The 12,742-nt window shown below is 43.4% G+C and overlaps 1 protein-coding gene across 1 annotated transcript in view; it reads right to left on the bottom strand.

The window, feature by feature from the left end:
- MCF2L2 (MCF.2 cell line derived transforming sequence-like 2) overlaps positions 1-12,742 on the bottom strand; it is a 491,086-nt gene that overhangs the window by 52,524 nt on the left and 425,820 nt on the right. The window lies entirely within an intron of this gene.

Here is a 12,742-nt window from a genome sequence, read left to right as displayed (position 1 = left end):
GAGAGAGATAAAAATAATATATCTTAATCTACTGGCATGTTCCAAGAGAGAATACAAAGAGAAAAAAGAAAGGGAAGGATTTTATATTTGCAAAGCACTATTAAGAATTAGACTGTGAGATCTTTGAGAGCAGGGATCATCATCATCATCAATCGTATTTATTGAGCACTTACTATGTGCAGAGCACTGTACTAAGCGCTTGGGAAGTACAAATTGGCAACATATAGAGACAGTCCCTACCCAACAGTGGGCTCACAGGGATCATGTCTAATTAGTCTTCTGTCCTCTACCAAGCACTTAATGAATACCTATTGATTGATAAAACACTTGGAAGCTCCTTTATTCCAAGCTCTTTATACATCTAGAAGCACTGTGCCTAGTGGAAAGAGCATGGCCTTGGAGTCAGAGGACTTGGGTTCTAATCCTGGATCCTCCTCTTGTCTGTTGTTTGACTTTGGGCATGTCACTTAACTTCTCTGTGCCTCAGTTGCCTCATCTGTAAAATGGGGATTAAAACTACGGGCCCTGTGTGGGACAGGAACTGTGCCCAACCCAATTTTCTTGTAATTACCCAAGCACTTAATACAGTATCTGGCATATAGTAAGTGCTTAAATATCATTATTATTATTCTTACCCTGAGCAAGTAGCACAGTGCTCTGCAGTATAGTAATTTCTCAATAAATTACACTGATTGATTCACAGTAAGCACTCAATAAATATGATTGCTTGATTCTCCCAGAGATGCAAGTTCTCCATGATCCCTTAGACTGTAAACTCTTATGGGCAGGGAATGTGTCTACTAATTCTGTTGTGTTGTATTCTCTCTCAAGCTCTTTGTATGGAGATCTGCACGTAGTAAGCACTTAATAAATACGATTGATTGAGAGTGATTGATTGCAAATACTGCATAACTCTTTGAGGACACTAAGTTTCAATTTAATATTACAGTTTCAGTATATTGAATCGTAGTACCTAGTTTGTGACTGAATATCTCTCCCAAAGCCTTATAACTCAGATAATTTAGAACCAGGAGAAGCTTAATTTCGGGAGTGTGACTCATTGTTAGATTCATCCCCCAATATCTATGGGGGCTAGGGAGAGCATAGGTATCATCATCCCAAATTGGTAGTGAGGAAACTATCAAAAAGAGAGAAAATGCTTGTCTGGCTCACCAGCAAGCTCTTGAAAAAGAAAAAAAAACCAAAAATGCTGTTTGGGTCCACTGAAGATTGCCAAACTGATTTCCAGAGGTAGCTAGAGCAAGTGATTCAGACAGATCGCAAAGCATTTCAAATGGTGCAGGTAAAACACAGGATAGCAAGCATTTTGGGATTTTGCAGATAGCTGTTCTTGCCAAACTCCTTAAAAGAAAATTTGTAAGAGGATCCATAGTCCCATCTGATGCAGAAGGAATTTTTCCAGATTTTACATTTCAATGTTCTCCTTCCGCCCACTCCCCTAACTTTTCAGGATGTGAAGTAACTATGTGACTAGACTTGCCCAGGTGAATCATCTCTATCTCCAAATAGGGCTCATTTTTGAAGGTGCCATGCCTTTAGCACACCTGGTAGTAAAATAAAAACAAATGGATTGGATTTATTGTATTTCAGATAAGAAAACATGGGAAAAGTTAAATGGATTAGGACTTTGTCTTCTTACCCCTGGTATTCACTGTGAGAGTTGCATAGAGTGGACAGAGCATGTGCCCGGGAGTCAGAAGGTCGTGGGTTCTAATACTGGCTCTGCCGCTTGTCTGCTTGGGCAAATCACAACCTCCTGCTCCATCCCACCTCCCCCATCCACCAACTTGGACACACACTCGATCTCATCATCTCTAACTGCTGCACAATCTCTACCCTCACCACCTCTGAAATCCCTCACTCTGACCACAATCGTCTTACTTGTCTTCTCTCCCAAATTCCTCTCCATAAATCTGTTCTACTCCCCCACAGAGACCTCCATTCTCTCTGCCCCATCCATCTCTCTCAATGCATCACACTCCACCTCGCCTCCACACCCATTCTACCCACTCTTGGTGACCAAATAGATGCTCTCAACACCACTCTGTCTACTCAACTCAACTTACTCATTCCCCTATCCCTTTGTTACTCTCGCACCACTAACCCACAGCCCTGAATCAGTACTGTCTGCCTCCTTTGCTTTTTATGCTTTTATGTTGAATGCTGCTGGTGGAAATCTACACACCTGGCTGACCTTGTCCAATTCAAGTTTGTCCTTTCTTGCTTTAACTCTGCCCGGCAAAACTATATCTCTTGCCAACTTGTACTTCCCAAGCGCTTAGTACAGTGCTCTGCACACAGTAAGCACTCAATAAATATGATTGATTGATTGATTGATTGATTGATCTCTTCCCTATTGACACCCCTCACACTCATCAGTTGTTCCGGACATTTAACTCACTTCTCAAACCCCCTGTCCCCTCAATCCCTCTCCCTCCCATATCCCTCACCCCCAGTGATCTGGCCACCTATTTCATTAAGAAAATTAACACCATTAGGTCTGAGCTCCCCCAAATCACCCCTCCCACTCCTCCATCCCCCCCAACTCATTCAACTTTCTCATCCTTCCCAGCAGTATCTTCAGAAGCAATCTCTGCCTCCTCTCAAGTGCCACCCCTTCCACATGCACATCGGCCCCCATTCTTTTACACCTTATAAAAAAAACTGTAGCCCCTTCCCACCTTCCCTCCTTAACTACCATCTTCAACCACTCACTCTCCAATGGCTTCTTCCCCTCTGCCTTCAAACATGCCCACGTCACCCCCGTCTTTAATAAACCCTCCCTTGACCCCACTGCCCCTCCAGTTATCTCCCCATCTCCCTCCTACCCTTCCATTCCAAACTCCTCAAGCTAGTCATCTATATTTGCTGCCTCGAATTCCTCTCCTCTAACTCTCTCCTGGACCCTCTCCAATCTGGCTTCCATCCCCTCTGCTCCACCAAAATCGCCCTCTCAAAGGTCACCAATGACCTCCTTCTTGCCAAATCCAACAGCTCCTACTCTATCCTAATCCTCTTCGACCTCTCAGTTGCCTTTGACACTGTGGACCATCCCCTTCTCCTCAATACATTATCCAACCTTGGCTTCACTGACTTCGTCCTCTCCTGCTTCTCCTCTTATGTCTCTGGCTGTTCATTCTCAGTTTCCTTCATGGGCTCCTCCTTCCCCTCCCATCACCTAACTGTAGGGGTACCTCAAGGTTCAGTTCTTGGTCCCCATCTATTCTCCATCTACACTCACTCTCTTGGAGAACACTCACTCTCTTGGAGAACTCATTCGCTCCCACACTTCAGCTATCATCTCTATGTGGATGACACCCAAATCTATATCTCCTCCTCTGTTCTCTCTCCCTCCCTCCAGGCTCACATCTCAACCTGCCTTCAGGTCATCTCCACCTGGATGTCCTCCTGCCACCCTCCCAAACCTCCACCTGAATGTCCTCTCCTTGACTTTCCTGTCACTGTGGATGGCACTATCATCCTTCCTGTCTCACAAGCCCACAACCTTGGTGTCATCCTTGACTCCGCTCTCTCATTCACTCCACACATCCAGTCCATCACCAAAGCCTGCTGGTCTCAGCTTCACAACATCACCAAGACCCGCCCTTTCCTCTTCATCCAAACTGCTAGCACGTTAGTACAATCACTCATCCTATCCCAACTGGATTACTGCATCAGCATCCTTTCTGATCTTCCAACCTCCTGTCTCTCCCCATTTCAGTCTACACTTCACTCTGCTGCCCAGATTATCTTTCTACAGAAACGTTCTGGGCATGTCACCCTCCCCTCTCAAAAATCTCCAGTGGTTACCTGTCAAACTCTGTATCAAGCAAAACCTCCTCACAGTCAGCTTCAAAGCTCTCCATCACCTTGCCCCCTCTTCCCTCGCCTCCCTTCCCACCCTACACACTCCTCTCTTTTGTTGCTAACCTTTTCACTGGGCCTCATTCTCGCCTGTCCCTCCATTGACCCCTGACCCACATCCTACCTCTGGCCTGGAATGCCCTCCCTCCTCAAATCCGCTAAATAATCACTCTTCCCCCTTCAAAGACCTACTGAAGGCTCATCTCTTCTTGTCACATCACCTCGACTAGCTCCCTTTGCTCTTCTCCCCCTCCCCACCCCACAGCACTTATGTATATATATATAATTCCACTTATTTATATGGATACCTATCTACTTGTTTTGATGTGTATATATCTATAATTCTATTTATTTGAATTGATGCCTATTTCCTTGTCTTGATGTCTGTCTCCCCCTTCTAGACTGTAAACCCGGTGTGGGCAGGGATTGTCTCTCTTTATTGCTGAATTGTACTTTCCAAGCACTTCGCACAGTGCTCTGCGTGCAGTAAGTGCTCAATAAATATGCTTGAATGAATGAATGAACTTAACTTCTCTGGACCTCAGTTACCTCATCTCTAAAAGGGGATCAAGACTGTGAATCCTATATGGGACAAGGACTCAATTTGTCCAACTCAATTTGCTTGTATCCACCCCAGGGCTTAACACAGTGCCTGGCACATAGTAAGAGATTAACAAATACTATAATTATTATTATTATAACTCATGAAAGATAATGCAGCCAGAAGGAATTTGCAGGCATCTTTCATATCCTTGAGAAATATATTTTCCCAGATAACATTATAATGAACTGAAGACTTAGTCTGAGGCAGTAGTTTTTGTTTTTTTCGAACGGCATTTGTTAATCACTTACTCTGTGTCAAGCACTGTTCTAAGCACTGGGGTAAACACAAGTTAATTAGGTCCCACATGGGGCTCACCATCTAAGTAGGAGGGAGAATGGTATTTAATTCCCATTTTGCAATTGAGAAAACTGAGGCCCAATGAAGTTAAGTGACTTGCCCAAGGTCATACGGCAGATCAGTGACAGAGTCCGGATTAGAACCAGTTCATCTGTACATATCGTGTACATATTTACTATTCTATTTATTTCATTTTATTAATATGTTTTGTTTTGTTGTCTGTCTCCCCCTTCTAGACTGTGTGCCCGTTGTTGGGTAGGGACTGTCTCTATATGTTGCCAACTTGTACTTCCCAAGCGCTTAGTACAGTGCTCTGCACACAGTAAGCGCTCAATAAATACGATTGAATGAATGAATGAATGAATCTGGCTACCATGCTGGTGCCTTGTCTACTAGGCCACTCTGCTTCCCAAGTAGTTCTCAATTTACCTTTCCCCTTCAATGCCCACTTGCCATATTTATATTCAAAGTGTAGCCGTGAACTTAAATATGACTTGTGGATTGTTCCATTTAAAGAATACTTTGTTAATAATCAGTGCAAAATGATATCCAATATCTTCAAAATCTATCAAACTTTGAGAAGCTGTTCCTAATTACAACTGAAATTTAATGAGAAGCCCGTGTGACCTTGGGCAAGTCACTTAACTTCTCTGCACCTCAATTTCCTCAACTGTAAAGTAGGAATACCTGTTCTTCCTCATCCTTAAATTGTGAGTCCCATGCAGGACAGGGATGGTGTCCGACCTAATTAATTTGTACCTACTCCAGCGCTTAGAACAGCGTTTGACACATAGTAAGTATTTACCAAATACCGTTAAAAAAGTCTCTGAGTTTGAGGGATGAGAGAAAAAAGGGCAGGGGCCTGGGGGAGGAAGAGAGTGAGGGAAAAAGAGAATAGGGGATTGGATATTGGGGGGAAATAAGAAGAACACTGATTGATTATCAGGATTATAAGTAAAATATACACCAATTACAAATAAAGGATTGTAATAACGATAATATTTTATTTATTCAACTCTTACTATGGGTAGAGCACTCTTCTAAGTGCTGGGAGGGAATGCATGGATGGGAATTAGCGTGGCTCAATGGAAAGAGCCTGTGTTTTGCAGTCAGAGGTCGTGGGTTCAAATCCCGGCTCCGCCAATTGCCAGCTGTGTGACTTTGGGCAAGTCACTTAACTTCTCTGGGCCTCAGCTACCTCATCTGTAAAATGGGGATTACGATTGTGAGCCCCACGTGGGACAAGCTGATCACTTTGTACCTCCCCAGAGCTTAGAACAGTGCTTTGCACATAGTAAGCGCTTAATAAATGCCATTATTATTATTATTATTATCTTTCAGAAGGCTCACAATCTCACATTGTCCTTATGTTGTTCAAAGTTCATTTGTTTAGGACAAGAAGACTAAAGCAATTTCCCTTCTTTTCCCGGCCCCTCCCATCCCATGAACAGGGCTGCAAAAATCAAAAGGCAACTTTGGCTAGTCACAAGAAAGTATGGTTTTCCAATGACAGACTACCTAGAGACCAGGCGTGAATGACCTCCTCTGACGCCTGTCTACTTGTTTTGCTTTGTTGTCTGTCTCCCCGCTTCTAGACCGTGAGCCCGTTGTTGGGTAGGGATTGTGTCTGTTGCCAAATTGTACTTTCCAAACACTTAGTACAGTGCTCTGCACACAGTAAGCGCTCAGTAAATATGATTGAATGAATGAATGAATGAATGAGAAGACTGGTTTAATTTTCAGGGTACCAGACCAATAGAAGAAGACAAATTTTAAAAGGGTGTAATTAACTTCATAAACTAGAAAGACCAACCTTGCAGCTTCCCTAAATATATAAGCCACCAAAACCTTCACTTCCTCCCACTCCCATTCCCACCCTCTCCCTCACTCCCAGGCTCTTCACCTTCCCCCCATTGCTAGCCAGAAACCAGACTTTTCCCCACCCCATAGTCACCCCCTTCTCCTAACCATTCTTCCTAGCCACCTCTTTGCCCATGAAACAGCAAATTTACTTCCTTTCCCAAAGGCATTAACAGCTGGAGGAGCAAAGAGAGACCCCAGGAGTCAGATTGTTAATTGAAGGGACACTTTGGATTAATCTATTTTCTTTGCTCCCCACTAAGGTTCAGAGGCTCATATCGGGTATGGCAAGCCCTTTCCCATTTTCTGTCCTTCCCTGGATGGCTCTTGTGTCTGCCTTTTTCATTCCCTTTCCACTTGCTCACTGTACTCCATGTTCCACCAAGAAACAACCAGCACACAGTGTGTGTCTGTGTGTGCTGCAAAATAAACCACTGTGTATGGTGCAAAATAAACCACTATCACTATAATCAATTTCTTCATGCACATTCTTGTTCCCAAAGTCTCAGGACTGAGATTCATTTACCATTCCTGACTGAAGACTCCATCATGCCTTGGTCATCTTTCTACCTTTCTTTCCTTTTTCTCTTCCTCCTCCCAGCTCTGTCTCTATTTTTCTTTTTGGTGCCTTATTTACCAATTCTTGGAACGATCTACACAAAATCATGTTGCGGCCTTTTGGTAACATCTGAGACTTTGTAGTATGTACTAGAGAGTCCTGGAAATGCTCAGGAAAACTCAAAGTAACACCCAGATCCTGAGAGACTAAGAAAGGATTGGGTCGGCAAAAAGCTGAACCCAGTTGGCCTTGGGCCAGGTTTAGAGAAAGAAAGAGATAGATAGATAGATAGATAGATAGATAGATAGATAGAGAGAGAGATAGAGAGAGAGAGAGAGAGAGAGAGAGAGTGTGTGAATGTGTGTAGGTGGAGAGGGATGGGAAATGTTGCAGTGACATCAAACCAGAAGTGGCTCAACAATCACTTCCTGGGGACTTGAGAAATATCAGCAACTTTTTTAAAAAAAATTTATGATATTTGTTACGGGTTTACTATGTATCAAGCACTGTTCTAAGTGTTGGAGTAGATGCAAGTCTGTCAGGTTGGGCACAGTTCCTGTCCCACTTGGGACTCACAGTCCAAGTTGTAGGGCGGCATATTGAATCCTCATTTTGCAGATGAGGTAACTGAGGTACAGAGAAGTTAAATAACCTGCCCAAGGTCACACAGCAAGCCATAGACAGAGTCAGGATTAGAATCTAGGTCCTCTGACTCCAGGCCTCTGCTCTTTACACTAGGCCCTGCTGCTTCTCTACCTATTGTGGGCCTGTGTGAATCAGGGTGAATCTTAAACTCTTTGGTCTCAGTTGCCTCACATTTTTGTAGCACATTCATTCAATTCAATCATATTTATTGAGCGCTTACTGTGTGCAGAACACTGTACTATTTGGGAGAGTACAAAACAACAGTAAACAGACACATTCCCTGCCCATAACGGGGTCACGGTCTAGAGGGGGAGGCAGATATTAATATAAATAAATAAACTATAGATACACATAAGTGCTGTGGGGCTGGCGGGGGGATGGAGGTGTGAATAAAGGGAGCAAGTCAGGGTGACGCAGAAGGGAATGGGAGAAGAGGAAAGGAGGGCTGTCAGGGAAGACCTCTTGCAGGAGATGTGACTAAGATGTGACTAAGATGACTAAGATGTTGTAAACTTGTACTTCCCAAGCACTTAGTACAGTGCTCTGCACACAGTAAGCACTCAATAAATACAACTGATTGATTGATTGATTCAATAAGGCTTTGAAAGGGTGGGGAGAGTCATTGTGAGATTTGAGGAGGCAGGGCATTCCAGGCCAGAGGCCGGATGTGCCGGAGGGGTGGGTGACGAGACGGATGAGGTCAGGGTATAGTGAGAAGATTACTTCCTCCTCCTATTTTTGCAGTAGAAACTCAAAAGGTCTAAACTCAAAAATTCAGATTGATCTGCAAAGCACACTCAAGCTTTTGGAGCTACAGAGAAGGTTAGCATTTCCTAAAGCTAGAGTGTGCTTTCCAGATCAATTTGAATTTTTGAGCTTAGCCCTTCCCAGTTTCTACTGTAAAGATAGGAGGAGGAACATGTTTTATGAACAATTATGTAATTCCCTGGTCTTTCACCACCCAGTTGCTATGAGATACCCTGCCCTGGAATGAGGGCATGGGGCAAGATCTGATTCGGTTTACAATTGCTTGTTTCAGCAGATATTTTATTAGGGGAAATATTAGGTCATGAAGTGAAGCTTGTTCCTGGACAGAAGCGGCTTTGTCGAAGGTTTCCCTAGGTGACCATCTCAGATGAAATTCATAAAAGAAATTTCTCCTTGCTTTGGTTCATCATCATTCTCTCAGTCTACATTTTTGAGAAAAAATTTTTTGAGAAATCTCAGACTTAACTATTCCCTCATTTTTTAAAGGGAGCTCCACATTTTCCCTGTTCACTAAACCACCCTGGATTAGGAACACGGGAATGATACAATAATTATAATTTACTAAAATTTTTTGAGATTTCCCCAGACCAAAAATGCTTCACCAACCAGAAACTAGCAGAGCAATTAACCTTCGAATTGTCTTTGAGATGGATGTATTGTTGTCACTATATGAGGAGGAGTCTGAAAACTATGGGGGTAAAGTAGTTTGCCAAGACCCCCTAGAAATCTAGTACAGTGCTAAGCACTTAGTACAGTGTTCTGCACACAGTGAGTGCTCAGTAAATACGATTGAACGAATGAAGTCTGGGGCAAATCTGTGCTTCTGCTGCTGGGTTCAGACATGAAGCTAAGCTCACACCATACCATTGGGTGCCTGTTTTCCCTAGACTTGTTCACCGGTCGATAAATCGATGGCATTTATTGAGCCCTTACTGCATTGTACAAGCACTGGGGAGAGTACCATACAACGAGGTTGGTAGACACAATGAGTTTACAGTCTAGAGGCTGGCCTTTTTTGATGTGCATATGAACAAAACACTTTCTATTTTCCACTGGCTTTAAGTCAGCAGTAGGCCATGTAAGTGCTATTACTATGATTCTTTTTTTATTGTGGCCATTACTCTGGAAGGAACTTTCTCTCTGGCTGCAGATACCAGCAAACGGAGTTCGTATCGAGATGAACACCTGTTCTGGGGTACTATGAGGGGTCTCTATTTCATTCATTCAGCTGTATTTATTGAGAGCTTACTGTGTGCACAGCACTGTACTAAGCGCTTCAGGAGGTAGACATTCATTCATTCAATCATATTTATTGAGCGCTTACTGTGTGCAGAGCGCTGTACTAAGCACTTGAGAAGTACAAGTTGGCAACAAATAGAGACGGTCCCTACCCAACAGCAGGCTCACTAGGGCAGAGAAGCAGCATGGCTCAGTGGAAAGAGCACGGGCTTTGGAGTCAGAGGTCATGGGTTCAAATCCCAGCTCTGCCACCTGTCAGCTGTGTGACTTTGGGCAAGTCACTTAACTTCTCTGGGCCTCAGGCACCTCATCTGTAAAATGGGGATTAAAACTGTGAGCCCCCCTGGGACAACCTGATCACCTTGTAACCTCCCCAGCACTTAGAACAGTGCTTTGCACATAGTAAGTGCTTAGCAAATACCATTATTATTATTATTGTTGTTATCTGACTCCCTTTGTCTGAGCCGGTGGCAGGCAGGGACAGGGGTGGGATTTCTTGTGGAGGCTTCTGGGATTTTATTGTTCTAAATGATGGGTGAATTAAGAGAAGGGGCCACAGAGTGGGCAGTGGAGGGATTTGGCATCCTTGCCTCTATTCACACACGCTGACTTGGACCAGGATGCCTCAAAAGCCACGGATCTTTTGATGCTAGCCTCACACCTCCAGGACTACGTCATCATTTAGAGCCCTGTTTTCATGATCCTTCTGTTCCTGTCGCACTTCCTTTTCCAGTTCCTTCCTATCAACGGATGGCTACCTCGGAGAGAATTCTATTCCCTGCTTCATTTGTAGAAAATGAGAGGATCTCGGACTTTATCCACTAACCTCCGATAGAACCCTCTTTCTTTACCCTGGGATTTGAAAATAAAAACCACTCACACCTAAACACAACTCTAAATACCAAGTACCTTCCAAAACTTTCTCTTAATTGATATGTTCTGGTTTATCCCCTGCATTTGATATTCCTCAATTTTAGAATTCTGTGCAGGTGAGCATGTGCATACAATGCCCCCAAACACTGACTAGGTAAAGTGCTGTGTTTCCACTTCAAAAATGATTTCACTCCCCCACCATGATATTATTTATTATGTTTGCTATAAATACAGGACAAATGAAGCACAGACTGGTTATGGTGCAAAGAATTCAAGATCACACAGCTAATCAGAGGAAATGCTCTCTCTGCTCTCCGTATTTAATACGGAGTCCAGGAATTTGTGTACCACCAGCTGGGAACAATATTACAACTACCTTTTTGGAACTAGTTCTGGCCTTTAGGTACTCAGGACTCCAAATGGGATCTGGGCCTCTTCATCTTCTCTAGACTGTGAGCCCGCTGTTGAGTAGGGACCATCTCTAGATGTTGCCAACTTGTACTTCCCAAGCACTTAGTGCAGTGCTCTGCACACAGTAAGTGCTCAATAAATATGATTGAATGAATGAATGAATCTGCATGTGCAAATAATTTAATTTTGAATACCTTACGCCCACATCCTACTTCTGGCCTGGAATGCCCTCCCTCCTCATAATCAGACAGACAATTGCTCTCCCCCACTTCAAAGCCTTATTGAAAGTACATCTCCTCCAGGAAGCCTTCCCTGACTGAGCCCTCCTCTCCTTTTCTCCCACTCCCTTCTACACCGCTCACACTTGCTCCTTCATTCATCCTCTCTCCCTTCCCCACGCCACATATGTATATATCTGTGTACATGTTGATTCTATTTATTTTATTTTGTTAATATACTTTATTTTGTTGTCTGTCTCCCCCTTCTAGACTGTGAGCCCACTGTTGGGTAGGGACCGTCTCTATATGTTGCCAACTTGTACTTCCCAAGCGCTTAGTACAGTGCTCTGCACACAGTAAGCACTCAATAAATATGATTGAATGAATGAATATCTGTAATTTATTTATTGATTGATTATTTATATTAATGTCTGTCTCTCCCTCTAGACTGTGAGCTTGTTGCGGGCAGGGGATGTGTTTGACGTTACATTGTACTCTCTCAAGCACTTAATACAGTGCTTTGCACACAGTAAGCACTCAAATACAATTATTATTATTGTTGTTACTATTATGAATAATAATATCATGTTTTTCTTACATTTATCTGTCACTGAACAATGATGAACCTCCTAAAAGTAGGCAGGGAAAACAAGGATATATTACCAGACTTCAAACCTATTGGGAGTAGATAATACAGCCACTGATTAGCTCCAGTAATTCAATTTGTATTGACTTAAATGTTTGAAATAAGCAACAGATGGAGCTCAAGTGCCAATAGAGCCCTTTTTGGCTAAGATCAAGTACAGTGTGTTTGTGTAGTGTGTATAGAACACGATTCCCCAGTCATTGTGACTTCATAGTTTCCCACGTGCCCTTCAGGGCCTTTTTTTTTCTCTAGTTCTCCCAAGCATTTCCTTGGATTTCTCTGCAAGTCCTACCCCCACTCTGGGATTTGACAAATGGATTTTTTTCTCCAGATATATGATCACAATCAATTCCCTTCAGTGGTGACTTTTCTGTGGAGCAATGTGCCACGGTGCTTGAGGACAGGAACAGCTTTGCTGGGATGGGGACAAGGCCGGTGAGGTGAGAGGAGGAAGCTCAGGGATCGGAGCCATTCATTCATTGGACAGGAAATCATTGCAAGAGTGGTAGTTTGTAAACTCGTTGTGGGCAGGGAATGTGTCTGTTTATTGCTCTATTGTACTCTCCCAGGGGCTCAGTACAGTGCCCTGCACACGGTGAGTGCTCAATAAATACAATCGACTGAGCAGGTCTAAACTCCTGTCCTGCCTGACTGTGGTCCCCCTCTTAGCCTCTTTGACACAATCCTCCCTTCCCCTACACCTGCTCACTTCCTTCTTTGGGTCAGGAATTGCCACT

The sequence above is a fragment of the Tachyglossus aculeatus genome, chromosome 1 (genome assembly GCF_015852505.1).
Source record: "Tachyglossus aculeatus isolate mTacAcu1 chromosome 1, mTacAcu1.pri, whole genome shotgun sequence".
Taxonomy (NCBI): Eukaryota; Metazoa; Chordata; class Mammalia; order Monotremata; family Tachyglossidae; genus Tachyglossus; species Tachyglossus aculeatus.
Note: the sequence above shows the minus strand (reverse complement) of the source record. Positions and strands in the feature narration are given on the sequence as shown.